This window comes from Corapipo altera, unplaced genomic scaffold (genome assembly GCF_003945725.1).
Source record: "Corapipo altera isolate COAL_440 unplaced genomic scaffold, ASM394572v1 47, whole genome shotgun sequence".
Taxonomy (NCBI): Eukaryota; Metazoa; Chordata; class Aves; order Passeriformes; family Pipridae; genus Corapipo; species Corapipo altera.
The window spans coordinates 262,122-277,620 of NW_020884897.1; the positions used below are offsets into that span (position 1 = coordinate 262,122).

The 15,499-nt window shown below is 38.1% G+C and overlaps 1 protein-coding gene and 1 long non-coding RNA gene across 3 annotated transcripts in view; one reads left to right on the top strand and one right to left on the bottom strand.

The window, feature by feature from the left end:
• The window catches only part of ARMC4 (armadillo repeat containing 4), a 79,029-nt gene extending 78,673 nt beyond the window's left edge, over positions 1–356 (bottom strand). Inside the window, exon 1 of one of the 2 annotated variants that reach the window (XM_027648522.1) lies at positions 131–356. The gene's annotated coding sequence lies outside the window, so the exon portion shown is untranslated. The remainder of the gene's footprint in view (positions 1–130) is intronic. The other variant, XM_027648524.1, reaches the window with a different exon arrangement.
• Positions 356–13,391, top strand: LOC113949661. Its single transcript, XR_003528497.1, has 3 exons — positions 356–1,092; positions 6,353–6,428; positions 10,837–13,391. It is a non-coding gene; the product is annotated as an uncharacterized LOC113949661 (long non-coding RNA).
• Positions 13,392–15,499: the final 2,108 nt, after the last annotated feature.

A 15,499-nucleotide genomic window follows, 5' to 3' on the forward strand; every position in this document is an offset into this window, starting at 1 on the left:
CCCGGGCCTGGGGCCGCCTCGGTCCTGAGGGGAGCCCAGGGCAAGTGCTGGGTATGGAGCGGGAGGGAGCAGGGAGCCCGGAGCCGGGAGCCCGGGGGTCGCACGGAGCCCGCCCGAGGTCGCCCCTCACCTCGGCCCGGGCGGACGTGGCCGCGCCCCGCCATGGCCGGCGGCGTTGCCGTGGGGACGGGCCGGCGTCACCGGGACAGCGGCAAGAGCCGCGGCCCCGGCGGACGTTCCCTCTCGGACGGGAAGAGGAGCAGTATTTAAAATAATAAAGCAGGCTTATATGGTTTTTTGGTGCGGAATTAAATAATGTAGTAACTAGAGTTACTTCGCACCAGAGGTTAAAGGGAGACCACCGACTGGTTTTTAGCTTGAATTTTAGCCTGGACAGCTCAAACCTTTCACTCGCTGTCAGCTGTTGAGAGAAAACAGCTTTAATTAATAATGTTTAAGATCGACCACTTTTAGTTCTTGAGGCAGTATGGCAGATTATGCTTGAAATCCTTTTTGTTAAAGGAAATGTAATGTGAAATTATTGTTTCTTGAAAGAAGTAAAGGAAGTAGGTATGGGCAGAAGCAAGGAATAAAGTCCTTTCACGTACTCTGTACTACACAACACTATACACATGCAAATAGAAAGCTCCAAACACAGAATGGAAATTAATACTATTCCCCTAATTCCATTATAGATCCATATATTGTTGAATGAGCCATCGCTCTGGATAAATTTTTAGGTTATAAAGTTTTTACTGTGCTCATCTCATCACGTACTGTCTCATCTTTTGTGCTACTGAGCAGATTAGAACGATATTCTGGGACTTCCCTTTCCACTCCAGTTCTGTTATTTGGGCCCGTCAAAATGCCTACGAAATGATAAAAATTGGACTTGAGATTTGGACTAGGAAGGAATGATTACCTGCTGTACAGTGACTGAAGTTAGGAAGCTATGGTCAGCTTTCCAGTATGTATGTCCTTCTGAAGGCAGTATGTGTCTCCTTTGAGGACAGTCGAGCAGAAATACCCAGCTTCCAACACCACAGAGTTAACACAGCCAAGACTTGTTGTACCAACTCAGAACTCAGACGGGTAAGAAACCTCTAATAATGAGGAAGGTCATGGAGTATATGTGGAGTGTACCTTGAAGAATAACAGGGTGGAATTAATACACTTCTTTCACAGAGGTGATTGTCCATATACATTTTACTTACTGAAACTTTCAAGCAGTAACTATGGATAAGTACACGCAGTCTGCACAGTAATGACTTAAGAATAGCATTAGCTGTTCTTGTTTCACTGCATAACTTAGAGAAGATTGAAAATGAATCATTTGATTAGGTGAAACTGAGAGAGCATTTTTAGTAAAAAGCCTGGGTAAAGACTTAATGCAATTTCTTTTCTGTGTGGAATACTGTGTATGAATACATTTCCAGAGTAGATTAAATCTCTTCTTTTTACTGAAGCAATGACTATTAAAAAGTTGATTTTGATGGGCAGAAGGTTCAAGCAGCAAAATGTGAAAGGGAGTAAAAGTATCCCCACCATGGGTGGCGAGGAGTGAAGACAGTGAGTTTTCACACAGAGCTGAGTATTTTAAGCAAGAAGTCGGTGGAGTAAGAAATAGAATTCCTAAATGAGATCACTCTGTTCCACTGAAGAGCAAGAAGAAAAGATATTTCAGTGACAAAGACAAATGGGATGATTTGCCCTCAAAGACTATGCATCTCCACTGGCTATAAAAGGAGCTTTGGTAACTTGCTCAGGCTTAGTTACCAGTGGAACTTCCTGTGGGGACAGATAAGTGAAAAAATTAAAAAGCAGAACAGATCGTGCAAGGCAGTGGTGAGGAATGCTGCTGGGATCTGGTATAAGAAGTTAAGGCCTATGGATGCTCTGGAGTCAGAGATGCTTTTCTGTCTTTTTTTTTTTTTTTTTTTGTAACTGGCAAGTGCAGAGTTCATAGCACAGCAGCACTCCCAGGAAGACTGCTCTAACTCTTCTGAAGACTAGAAACCACCTGATTTAATTTATAACCTCAGTTTGTGTGACTAGTTTACGTGTATTCGTTTTGTACGAATGTTGGTCCTTTTCCTTGTTTTCAACACCTACTTTCCTCCATAGATTTTACACCCAGTTTCTGAGTTAGAATATTTTCTCTCAGACTTCACTTTGCTAGGCTCAACCAGTTCAGTTCCTCTAGACACAGCCTACAAGTTCTTCATGTCCTTACCATATTAGTATCTCTTATTTGCTTATGTTCCAGTCTGAGCCTTTTTTTCTTAAATAGATTCAATGCTATTTCTAAGGTCATTTCACTGGGACCTATTACAGTGGCATTAATAGTCTTCATCTCTTTTGGAAGTTCCTCAACTACTACATTCTAGGATTGCATTTGGTTTTCACATTTGGGATTGTTGTCACTTTGCAATTGAATAATACAACCAACTTTTAATCTATCACTTTTATTTTCAGCTGATGAGTTTGTAGCTTTCTGCAGAATTTCAGCATATAATATTGCCATCTGCCCTTATAAAATCAAGTTCCATTTCTAAACAAAGAAATATTTATAGCCTGCAGTCTCTATCTTTTGGTTCCCATCCTCTTCCTCTTTCCAAAGTAAGTTTTGAATCCGATAGAAAATTTGAATCATATTTTACAGGGAGTTCTGATCTTGGAAATAATTAAGTGATATGAACAAGTTCTGTTCCTGCTTATTGTGTCTGTGCTCTGTAGTTTTTTGCACATTTTCAGACGCGTATCAGCTGTAACAAGTCATTACTGCAGTTATTGCATTGGTATTTCAGCTCTGGGTGATTCCCTTGGTTACATTCAAGCATATCATGCTGGATGACAGGGAATATTGCCTTCTTACATCAGCTATCACTAAAAAATAAACACTTAGGGACTCCCTCACTTAGCTAGACTGAAGGAGATTTCATACCACTTCTTGCTTTTTTTGATTGATCAGTGCTATTAATACATCCTAGCACAATAGTGTAAAGGGATATATTGGAAAAAAATTTTGCCTGAAAGCTAAAGCGTTAAGTAATCATTTAAAGAAATATGAAAGTATTCTCTTGATAGCTCAAAATCAGCATGCAAAAAATTCCAGGCAATAAAGCTATAACGTGTCCTCAAAAGCAGCTTACTCAGGAACTGGGTCTGCCCAGAGATGGCATATGCACCATGTTTGGCTAATTCCATAAACCAGTATTAGTACATTTTTGTAATAGTGACTTTCTGCTCTAAGTTATTTTTACATTTTTAGTGTAAAAGACATTTTAAAAACAGTAGGTGAGATGTTTGCCTGATCATAGTCAAAGATGAGATCATTTGTTACTGGCACAAAGAAATGGGGAATATGAAGAATTTGTTAGCATGGAGAGTAAGGCAATTGGAAATTTTTTTACAATCTCGAAATTGCAGCCAGAATGTGTAAGCAATTTTTCATGTATATTTTTCCTCACATTATTGTAGAATAGGGAGTAAATTATTACTGCCAAAGCAGAACAGTAATATGCATTGTAAAAAAAATTGTAGAGGCTTACACAAAATAAAAAAGGCATATAATACCAGCTACTCCTTCTGTTAAATAACAGTTTAGCTGATCAGCTTCATGGTCAGTTTGTCAGACAAGTTGAAAATCAGGAGAAAACAATATAATATTTGTCAGTTTCCTTTTATTGTTCATTAGCTTGCTTTTGTTGCAAAATTTACATATTTTGTTGTTCATAAAACAAACTAAAGTCTTACTGTTTTGGTGAAAAGGGCTTAGCAAGAGAAATTAAAAAAAAAAATCCATTTGTACTGCTTTTATTTCCTTTTGTTTTAGTACAAATGCACCATTTAGATGCCTGGAGTTGTTAACAAGCATTTTTATGCATCTTAAATTCTTGTAATCTATTGTTGTTTGTTGTATTGATGTTTGGGTTTTTTTAATTGGGTAGTAGTGCTTTGTGGAAAGGCAGGGTTTCAGCTCAAAAGGTGACATACATGAGAATGTAAAAAGAGGGAGAGGACATGAATCTGTTGATGTCTTTCTTTCTTCTCTTTTTCACCTAGTCTCTGATTTCTGTGTTGTGATCTTCTACTTACATCTTGTTTTCTGAGTAATTATGTGCTTCAAAAAATGCCAACTTAACTGCAGTTAGGATTTTTACGGATTGGACATTGTGCAATTCACTGTCTTGGCCCTAGAAATTAAAAAACAGAAAAGACCATTTTTCAAATGGAACTCAATGCAAGGGGCAAAGAGGCATGCAAGGGCACATGGATGGCTGGCAAAGAGACAATTACTTCAAAAATCTTCAAGGAAAATAAAGCAGGACAGTATTTTGGTTAGTAAGTGATAAATTAACAATATCTGCACAGTTATTTTCTGAACAATGACAAAACCAGAGATATGCTGCTCTTTTTTAGAAATGGCTTCCAGATGGGATTCATGTTTTACAGTCCAAGATTGAATGTGATTTAATAAGTTTCTATCAGTAAAGAACATAATATTTCAGAATATGAACTGTGTTACTAGACTGTGCTTCCCTCTGTTTGTAGATGGCAAATTATTCCCTTTTGTTCATTTCTGTTTGCTACTGCCTAGGACTTTTGAATATTTTTCAGTATAATTTGAAAGAAATAATCAGTCTGGTGTAATAACCAGAGGACTGTAACTATGTCACAATACTATTTGAAGTACTAGTTTACAAGACTGTGATTTTGAAAGACTCAGTAAATTAATTGAACAAGATACAGGGCAGGTTATCAGGGGTCTTAAGATGGTGAGATATCTTTTCAGAGGCTGTTTTTCCTGGGTTTGTAATACTTTAGTGGGGAATAATTACATTTGAAGATTTTTCCTTTTAATTCCTACATTATCTTTTTTGCATCTTAAACCTCAATTCCCTCTTCATGTAATATTTTGTCTTGAAATTTCTGCAATGAAAATATGTGTGTATAATAACCCCAAAAGAAAAAGCTTTTGAGAAAGATATTCTGAAGTAGAGTTATCTAAGTATGTAAAAATTTTTTGAATTGTTTTAAAATCTTGACTTTTACAGGAGGAGTCACCAAAGTATTGACTCCATGAGTCACTTTAATTTCTTTGTGTAGCAATACAACTCCTTGCACAGAGAAAGGATTAATGGCTAATTTTCTTTATTTTTCCAATTGACTCTTCCCTGCATAAAAATTTTGTTTGTATTTTTCTAAGGAGAGAGAATATCTGTGCATTTTGATGTTTATATAAAATGCTTTTTCTAGAACTAGTCAATTGTTCTGACTTTAATAGTATAGCAATTCAGTATTAATGGAAACTACATAATGTCTTTTAAAACTTGCTCCTTGGTTAGCTGAATTGTTTGTATGAGTGGATTATAACTACAAGGTTAGTACAGTTTCTGTAAAGAAATCAGAAAGATATGGAAGCCTTTTAAGGCTTCTATGTAAATAAACAAAACAAACCAAAATAAACCCAACAATATTTATTCAAAATAGTGTGTGCCAAGTGGAATGGACACAGTCATAACTTGGCAAATTAGAACACCTTACTCTAAATTAGGTATATCCAGAAACACTTTGCATCTTTGCAATTTAGAAAAGAATTTGACTTTGTGGCCAATAAAACAAAAAATGGAGAGTTATTTTAAAATGTAGGCAGAAAATTGCCAGCTGCACTTCTTAATTATGTGTTTAGCCTTATTTGAAATAACTCAATATTAAAAGCAATGCTGCAGACAGTGTGTCTTGCGCTGTATTGAAGACAGTGTTTTTAGCTTTCAAACATAAACCTTTTGCAAGTGAATGCTACTGACGTGCCCAAATGCCTTTTGCTTTCTTAGTAGTTTCTAAAAATTACCTCCTTTTTCAAGTGGAAAAAGGGAGAAAAGATTGGCCTGTTTGTTTTGTGGTGGGAGTGTGAAAAGGAGATTGTTTTAAAATTAGAATTAGAATGTCGTAAGTAGTCTCCAGTTATGGATTTCTTTTCCTAGAGGAAAAATGAGAGGTATTGGTGGAAAGTATTTTGGACTGTAATGTCCAGTATTAGTCAGGAGAGAGGGTTTGACTGTTTCATGACGAACAGATTCTTGCACGAGGTGCTGACACAGACACGCAAAAGACACTATATAGCTAGAGAGAAGGTTAAAATACTTCTCAGGTATTCAGCTACCAGTTATTACTGTAGTAGCCCCATTTCACTCCTTAGGTAATCACCAGCAGTAATTCTGGATAATTCCCTCCTTAGTTTTTACAAAACTAACATAAAAATATTTAAAAAAATTGTATCGTTTTTCCCCTGTTATATAATCAGAAAGAAAGCCAAGACTGACATCAGTGCGTCTTCTCTTCTTTGTAGGTCATTTCAAGGCAGAAATTCAAGCACCTTGGAGCAATCACTGGTTTTGAAGAGACTGCTTCTATCATTTATGGTGGTACGGTAATATTATATGGGAAAATGTGAAATGGTGAGAGGAGTAGAGATCAGAATACAGCCAAATCACTACAGGGTTTGAGCAGCAATTGGCTGTAAAATTAATACGGAGCAACAGTTGGATGTTGCAAGGTTGAGCATTAATCCAGTGCCTGGTAAAAAAATAATGTATTTATCTAAATTTCTGCTTTGTAGTGATTGTACTGTGCGAGCTATTAAACAAAACAAAATAAAAACCAACACTAAGTCCATAGAATATGTTTGATGAATCTGACATCTTCACTCAACTTGGATGAAAATAAGTCCTTCGTGGATGAGAACAAGGATTATAGCTCCATTCCAAATCCTTTTACGGTAGAACTTCAATCTGGGGAGGAAAGTTGCCTTTTTATCAAAATTATTTTTATTGAGAGAAGCAGAAATGTGTGTTGCATATACATGTCTTCTTGCATAGTGTACATTCTGATACAGTTAATTCAGCCAATTTTCTGGTATTGTTCTCAAGATCTGTGCCATGGATATTAGAGTCCTCCATATGGGTACATTTTTCCTCTAATTTTTTCCGCTTCTTTTTCTGGTAATAGCTGTATACATTCAAGCATTTTAGTTTAAATTTAGAATCATCAAGGTTGTTCTAGAGGATCTGAAGTTCTGCCACAGTTAGATAGTTATTTTACTGTAGAAGGAGTTGCAGGTAGCTCCTACGTCTTTATTTTTTAGCTCAAGCAGAGATAGAGATTAAAACTATCTATTTTTAAAAATTCTCGATTATTTTCCCACCTAATTTATGCATAAATTAATATTTCAGCTTATTGCAGTAGCTGTTGATTTTCAGCATGCCTTCAACTCTGAATGTAAAATTTGGGGGCTGAAGCAGGCCACTTTTTCAAAATGCATCCTTATGTGCTCTGTTTAGATTTGGGAAGAATAACACTGAATTGTTTGAATGTTATTGTTTCCTGGAATATCAAGTTAGCATCTGTTGCTTTGGTATTGAAAAGGTTGCTGATTTTGATGCCAAAAGACTCTATTACTAAGTAGTTTGAAATAATTTCTGAGATATGAAAGGAGATTCTATCCCTAGTGGAAAATTGTACATGGCAAACAAGTATCTGCTCCCTTTGTCATTGACGGATTTCTGTCATTGATTTCATGGGAGGAAAAATTTGGTCTATCAACAATACTGTCAGACAGCAGGCAGTTAAACCCTAATTTTTCCCAGACTCTTTCAAAAATTGTAGGACCTGTGGCATTGTAAAACATAGTTCAGTTATATTAATGACATTTTTCTTCTAAGATTTCAATGTGAAAGCTTAGTGATTTGTTCAGATTTTGGTAAAGCCATTCATGCTGGAAATAAGGATGCCATGGGTCAGAAGCAATTAGGCTTAAGAGTCTGAAAAAATCTACTACCAATTAGCAGTTTGCCACTGCTGTCAAGTAAATATAAGCATATTTGATCATGGTAAGCCCAAACTGATATGTTTTAGTGATTCATTTATAATGGTATTGTAGTCTTTGATGTTCTGTTTCAGTAATACCACTAAATTTTAAGCAGTGACATTCAAGAATTAAAAATGTTCTGTGCCATTAAAGTGAATAAGTATAGAATAAAATCTGAGGATCTGAATCTGCACATTTTTATGCAAAGAGTCCTTTGCTATAGTGCGCAGTATGTACGGTATGGAAATCGATGCCAAAGCTGGCCCATGGACTGGGAGCAGGGTAGCCTGTTTGTGCACTGCTTTGCCAAAGCTAATTTACTTTGCTAAAAACCAGGGTAAATTAGACAGTATGCAGCATTAAGCAATGTGGTTAAACTGCTTCCAGTCACCAAGCTGGCTCCTTTGGAGCTGCTCTGGCTCTCTCTCTGCAGCTCAGTGTTGTGCAGCACGGACATGCCCTGACTAAAATTGATGTGTGTGAAATTTTATTCATGTAAGGAAGGGCTGGTGAATCATACCCATCCTCTCTTCTGCAGAAATTCTGTCCTCAGATACAGGCAGAATGTACAACTAAGCATGTTTTCAAATAACTACAATATAACTGTCATTGCATTTGACCTCAGTAATGTGATTCTCTGAGTAAACACAGACAGGCACCACAACTGATTATAATTAAATGTAAGTAGCTAAGCACAGATCTGTGGTATAAATAGATGTGTTACAGCTGACAGTTAAAGTTTGAGTTCAGTTTTCGCGTGAGCCTTTGCATTACTCATGTAAATCAATGTTCTCACTTACAAGAGAAACCTCATAATTTACCACTACCCATAAAGTAGCCTCGCTGTAATCAATAGTGATTCCTATATGGAATTACTGTGCAGAGCAGCGTTTCTTCCATCCATATCCTCAGTACGATTACTGTATGGTTTGGCACCACGACAGAAAAATATCCAGTGAGCTCAGTAGTTTTCTGTGTGGAAGGACTTAGTTGTCCTAATTTGGTACAAAAATTCCATTCAGTTTAAAGTAAGCAAAAGTGGGATTAAATACTCCACATGGGGAAGGATTGAGTATAATCTTTGGGGGGGGGAGGAATGGTTTGCAATCTCACGGTATTGAGACATTACAATTAAATTCAGGTCAGCTTTCTTTCTATGTAGAAGTAGAATACAGTAATTAGAAATACTTGGTGTTTTCTGCCATATTGATAACAGTAAAGGATGATCTGGTGATTTTTTTCATCTCTGTTTCTGCATTTGAGACTGAGAGCAAACCATATTCAAGTGACTCTCAAAATATTTTACAGTCTTCTGATCCTGTGAGCTTGCTGCACTGCACACACAGACATGCTGTGCTCAGCTCTTCAGTCCACCAAACAGGAATGACAAGTGCAGAGGGGCTTCTGAACTCCTCCACTCCTCTTGGGAGCCTGGGGGTGGCCGTGCAGGTGCAGGGCTCTGAGCCACTCTCCCAGGGCACCTCATGGAGCCACAATCAGTGTTCAGTGGGATTTCCTTCTATAAAACAGGCTGAAGCTTTGAACAGCAAGGTAGGGACTTAGAAGCATGCAGGAACCCGAGTCCTCTGTAACTCACCACTCCACTAGACAACTCCACAAGTTCATGGGCAACTGCCAAGTACCCACGAGCCCAGGACATGAGTGAGATCCATCCTGGAAGCAGCCAGTGACGTCAGTAAGTGGTAGGTGTGCTCTGGGCACCTGGATTGAAGCGATCTCCTGAGGGAACTGAGTCCAGACTTGTCTTTTAGTGGGGTTAAAAGAAGCTGTAGCTGGAAGCTGAGAGTTTAATGTACTCACGGAAACCTCAGCTTTGGCACTTAGCAGACTGACAGGACCAAAACAATGGAGCCAAGTGAATTCAGATTTTACAGTCAGTAAAGCAGAGGTTTTATGAATTACTTTTGTGCATTTGGATTGTCTGAATTCTACTTTTGGTGCCATGTGTGCATCCTGAGTGTATGGCTCTGTGTCCCAACAGAAAAAATAGGTTACATCTCAAATAAGCAAAATTTAGAAAATAAATGGGTTTCTGTGTTAGTATGTGTTTGTGATTCCTAAAGTTAAAAACATTCCTCTACTTTTCTAGTCACCTGTGTAACTAACACCTCTGGTGGAATGGAGCATACCTCTTCTAGTTACATAAAATAGACACTTCCAAATGTAATGTTCTTAAAAGCTGTGATTGACTAAGGGGGGAATAGAAGAGTTTTCTATTAATTATGATGAGCATGCAAAATAAATAGCACTCTCAAAAAAAAAAATAGTAATACTCCCTGGCACTGGATTACAGCATCAACGAGTGTCGGTATTTAAGACAAAACTATATTATATAAATCTGTGATCTGCTTTTCTGTTCTCATTTTCCATTTCTTTTATTAAAGAGACTTATTTTTGACTTTGCCCATCTTGATATAAGGATAGCTTACATACAAAATGCTATACACATTTTCATGGAATTTGTGATTTTTAAGATATACTTTACACAAACAGTCATGTTTTATTTTGTGAGTAAGCAGAAGATTAACTCTTCACTTCAAGAAGTATCTTCCCCTGAAGTGTCTTACATGTCTTTTTCAACTTTTGCCAACAGAACAGTGTAGTATTTTTAAAGTGTTATCTTTTTCTCTATGATTAAGCTTATATTTCCCACCTTAAGACTATGGGAAAACACACAGAGGCTATTGAATCTCTAACTTTGCATATAGTCAGTAAAAACATACATGTACTCACAATATTACTTTAATAGGAAGTTCTTCAGTGACTGGTCAACGATACAATAATATCTCCATTTAAAAAGATAAAGTAGCAAAACAAATGAAGGACAGACAAATGCTAAACAGCAATTTTACTCCTTCTCAGCTTAGCAGACCTATCTTAAACTCAGCAACTGTTCACAAATATTACATTTGTATTTAACTAGAACTTTGCTGTTCCTATTTTAGGTACAAGAAAGGACAAGTTTAAGAAGGACAATCCCCTTCAAGCTGTTCTTTAGCCATATAAATTGAACTCACGAAGATTTATCTGTGTAATCCCTGCCTCCACTTTGCTTGCCTGCCTCATTGGGATGCAGGGTGCCTGGTTTCTCAGTGTTCATCACAGCACAGCTCCCACTGCCTACAGTTTGCAGTGGCAAGTGCTCAACACTTCTACAAATTACACTCCTCCATACCAAGCACCTCCAGAAACACAGTTAACAACCACATGTGCAAAGTGACTCTTATCACACAGGAAATCTGTGGCAAAGGCAGGGATACGATTCAGTTCCCCAGGGCTGCACTCATGCCTTAATCGTGAAAACATTGTTTCCTTCTCTACAGTTGTCTGCTTCACTCACTGTGTCCTTAAAACGGCTGCAACAAAGTACAGATTGCACAGAGGTTTTACTGTGCAGTGATTCATCCTCCAGCGCAGGTCCTTTCTGTGCGCTAAATAACACAGAGGAGCCACGGAAAACTCTCTCTGCCCAAAGGAATTACATGCAGTTCCCTCTGCCTCACCACTCACATAATCCACCAGAGTCCTTGTACTTTTGTCTGCCTCTTCTACCACCAAGAGAGTTGGGTGCATGGGAGTGATGGGATTCCTGATCCAATTCCTGTGCTTAATCAGGCCCGACTGCAGCAGCAGCGAGCGGCAGGATCAGGGGAAAATGTTTTGAACGCCAGTAGCCCCAGGGCTGGAGTGTGCCCAGATGTTTTATGGAATGGCTCTGGCAGACCAGTCACACACAGGTGTTTATTGGCTTGAAGTAAAAGTCAGGAATACCAAGAATAATTCATCCGCCACTTGGCTCTTCAAACAGAACAGGAACGAGCACAACGTGCAAATCTAAATGGCAGATAACAGCAGCTCTTAGCTAACACACACACTTTACCCACGGAGCTGCTTGCCTGATGAACTTTTTATTTTCCTGGAATGAACTCATTTGAGTTATGAAAACTGATTATGCATATTGTTACAGGCATGCAGCCAAGCAACCGTACAACTTGCTTTTTCATTAATATCTGTCATTTTTAGGAACAAAACATGCTGCTGCTAACTGCAAGTATAAATCTACTTCTTAGAAATATGATTTGCAGTTTACTTTCTCTTTACATTTAAAAGCTATTTAAAAGCAAAATAAATCTAGCTGGATCAAAAGTAGCATTGTGTGCTTAGATTAAATATACTAATTTTCACACTAAAATTACTTTACGGAGCAAAGACTTGCTATATGTGGCAAATCAAAGGAGAAATGTAAGAAACTATTCCAAAGAGGTTTGTTACTCTGCATGGCAAAAGCTGTGCACAGCCTCTCCGTGACCTGACTTCGCACAATTTATTGGTCATCTTTAATAAAGCGAAATCCAAGCACCTTTTCTGTTTCGTTACTTCCATTTTAGCACTTGCAGTAGCAGACAGACAGACAAAGTTTAGTTTTAGCCTGGGAGCTAAAAGAAATACTTCTAACATACATATGTACTGTTACAGTCTGACTTATAAATGCTCAGTAGTAAAGTCAGCAGGAATTGAGCACTAAAACTGGAGAAGAGTAAATGGAAAGAGATCCTGCTGTATTTGCAGACTCAAATAATAAGGAGAGCGCTCCCGACTGCTCTTGGAAACTTGTCATGTAAGTGAGTAAGGGGAGAGGTCAGACAGTGACAGACTGCTCTTCCAGCCTGAAATGGGGGGTTGCACCAAATCTAAAAAACCAAAACCAGTTTGAAACATGCATTTAACTAAAAATTAATGTTATTAAAGCAAATTATACCCATCATTTAGAAATGTAGTCTGAAAGTACCGTAACTCCTGGCTTCTCTTCAGATGATGTCTGGCAGCATGCTATGTATTATCCACAAAGTATCTTCCAGAATCCCCAGCACCCTGGCTTCAGGAGACACTCTGAATCTCACTAAATTCTGATGATTCTGATGTCATTTTCTAAGCTTAAAATATTCTTGCAAGTGACATCAATCATGACTCAACCGGGCCTTTCCTGCCACATATGACAAAGGCTCCTATTTTTAAACTTCCAGACAAACACAACCTGTATAATTTTTTTTTTTTTGCCAAAAATATGTCAGTTCCAATCTCACTATTCTGAGCATATTCTGTTCTTTTGGGATACTTGTCAGCTGGCCTATTTGTATCAGGTTTATAAGAAATTAAATGTTTTTCAAGAAGCAAAATAACAGACTTGGAGAACAGAGCTTCCACCTTGCATTATTCATAGAATTTGTGAAAATCTGTGGTTCTGTTGTCAAGAAGCACAGAGACTAATTGCACAGAGCCAACAATTCACTCAGTGTGGTGGTTAAAATGGATAAAAATGATTAGTATTAGTCCTTGCAGTCTCTTGGAAATGTCAAATACTGTCTTGACATTCTAAAACCCAGGCTGTACAGCAAAAGTGGGAGAGTACCATTTCGTATTAATTTAAAAATATGTAAAACTGATTGTCCCCTTCTAGCACTCAGTATTTGCTTCCTGGAGACCCGAGATGCTGATTGTAACTGGCTACACTCTTCCAACTCATCATGGCTCTCATTTGTCTTCCAGCAGAGTGGTGAAAGTTTTACTTCCTACGTAGAAAGATATTTACTTCCTATGTAAAAAAATATTTACAGAGATTCCCCACAACCAGTTTTCCCACTTGGAGTAAGCTGTAAGTGTTCATCTCCCATTTCCCATGCATGGCAGGCTTGCCATTCCCATGAACTAGCTGTTCCTCTTGTGCAAATCCCTAGCCCATGCATGTATCTCCATGCATTTCTGTATTGTCACTTCAGGTTCATACTGTTCACTTTAATCACCTTGCAGAGTTCAAAGGACACCTGGACATATTCTCATCTCTAGTCTCTAAAACATTCACCAAAAGTTCCAGGATAAAGGATTTATCGTATTTCTTTGTTTCACAACGTTTATGTCCTTACCATACATCTGTTAGACTCTACTTTTTTTACTCTGCTTTTAGTAGAATGATGCACAGGTGTAATTGAACTGACAAAAGTGTTAATATTTTTCTAGAACAGATCACTTATATTTAGTACAACTGACATTTTACTCATTGTTCTTGTTAGTACCCACATTTATTCTAAAAGAATTGTGAAATGAAATAATCAAAAGAGGTACCAGCTGCATAAGTCTTCTGAAGCCTCTGTCTGAGTCTGTCTTAGACATTACAAAAACATGCAAGAAGGCTTAGAGATAGTCTAAAAAAAAAAAAAGAATAGAAAAGGAATATCCAGGTGGCTTTTAAACTGCGGAATACAATAAAGTAGAGTTTGGAAAGTATTACACAGAAATATAGTAACAAAAAAACCCAAGATACACCGTTTACAAGTTGAAATATATAGTGCCTTTGCGTGAGCCGAGATCAGTAAAGCAGACAGAGCTCGCCCTACAGGGTTTGAGAACTGCGTGACAGCTCCGAGTTTACAAACGTGTGACTCGCAGCTTGCAGGAGTGCTGAGCAACACTAGAAAATCTTTTAAGGCTTAAGGTTAATGAAGGTTAATTATTCTGAAACACTGTTTTGTAGATTTCAGTAATAATTACCTAAAGTGACAGCAATGAATTGCTGCCTCCATTTTAAGAGCACTTGGGAAATTACTTAAAAGTGTGTGAGAAGATTTATCAGGAACACACCGTAGGTGTAAAAGAAAGGAAGCCCTGGAAGGACAGCTAAGCAGCAAAGGGCAGGGCCATCTAATGCCATCCTACAATTGCCATTAAATAATTCAGACAAAAAGTCAATAGATTTATCAGCCACACATATTTACTACCATGTGTTTGACAGGACTTTGAGGCGTTTGCATTGAAATTCGCTCCCAGATTCTAATCTCAGATATTAATCCAAAGATAATAACCAGATGGCTCTCACACGTTTGATTACTTGCCGAAATATTTATCATCTTTGCTGATTGCATCTTATCTTAAAGCCAGACCCTGAGCTCAGAGAAGTCATCAGCTTGGTTCCGGGGTAAGAGCTGCCAACCCCATTGTGAGGAGTGTTACAGAAGTCAAGACCACACATGAAACGAGGCACTAAAGTTCAACAGTAAAAGTTGAACAGCAAGACCTGGCATTAGATTACAAGGTCTTCAGAGCAAAGGCATTCCTGATTTCCCAGGCACAGAAAGACAAGAGGTAAAACTCTGATACTGTTAAAATAAAAATGAAACTTTTCTAACTTCACTAGCACTGCGTGTTTATCCACTACCATCTCATCTGTGCCACAGAAACTGCAGGAACAGTCCTGAGTGCTGAAGTGGTACAGATAAAAGTCATTTGAGGCTAACTATAGGAGGAGTTCCTACTATCGCTCATTTAGGGGTTGAAGTGGTGTCAGCTCTCTGCTGATATTTCACCCTTGTCCCATACACATGATACAGAAAGCAGCAGCAGCCATTAGGTGCTCACAGTGAAGCAATCCAGGCTAAGCACTTTCCAATAGCACAAAATGAGGCAATTTACCAGGAAGAGAGGGAGTTGCATTAGCATGAAAAAATTCTAAGTTATTCACAAGATGCTAAAAGAGAAGGAGGAATCATCAATCCTGAGCACTGGAACCATGAGGATCCATAAGGATTTTACATGACGCTAGTGGGCCCAAGCCAA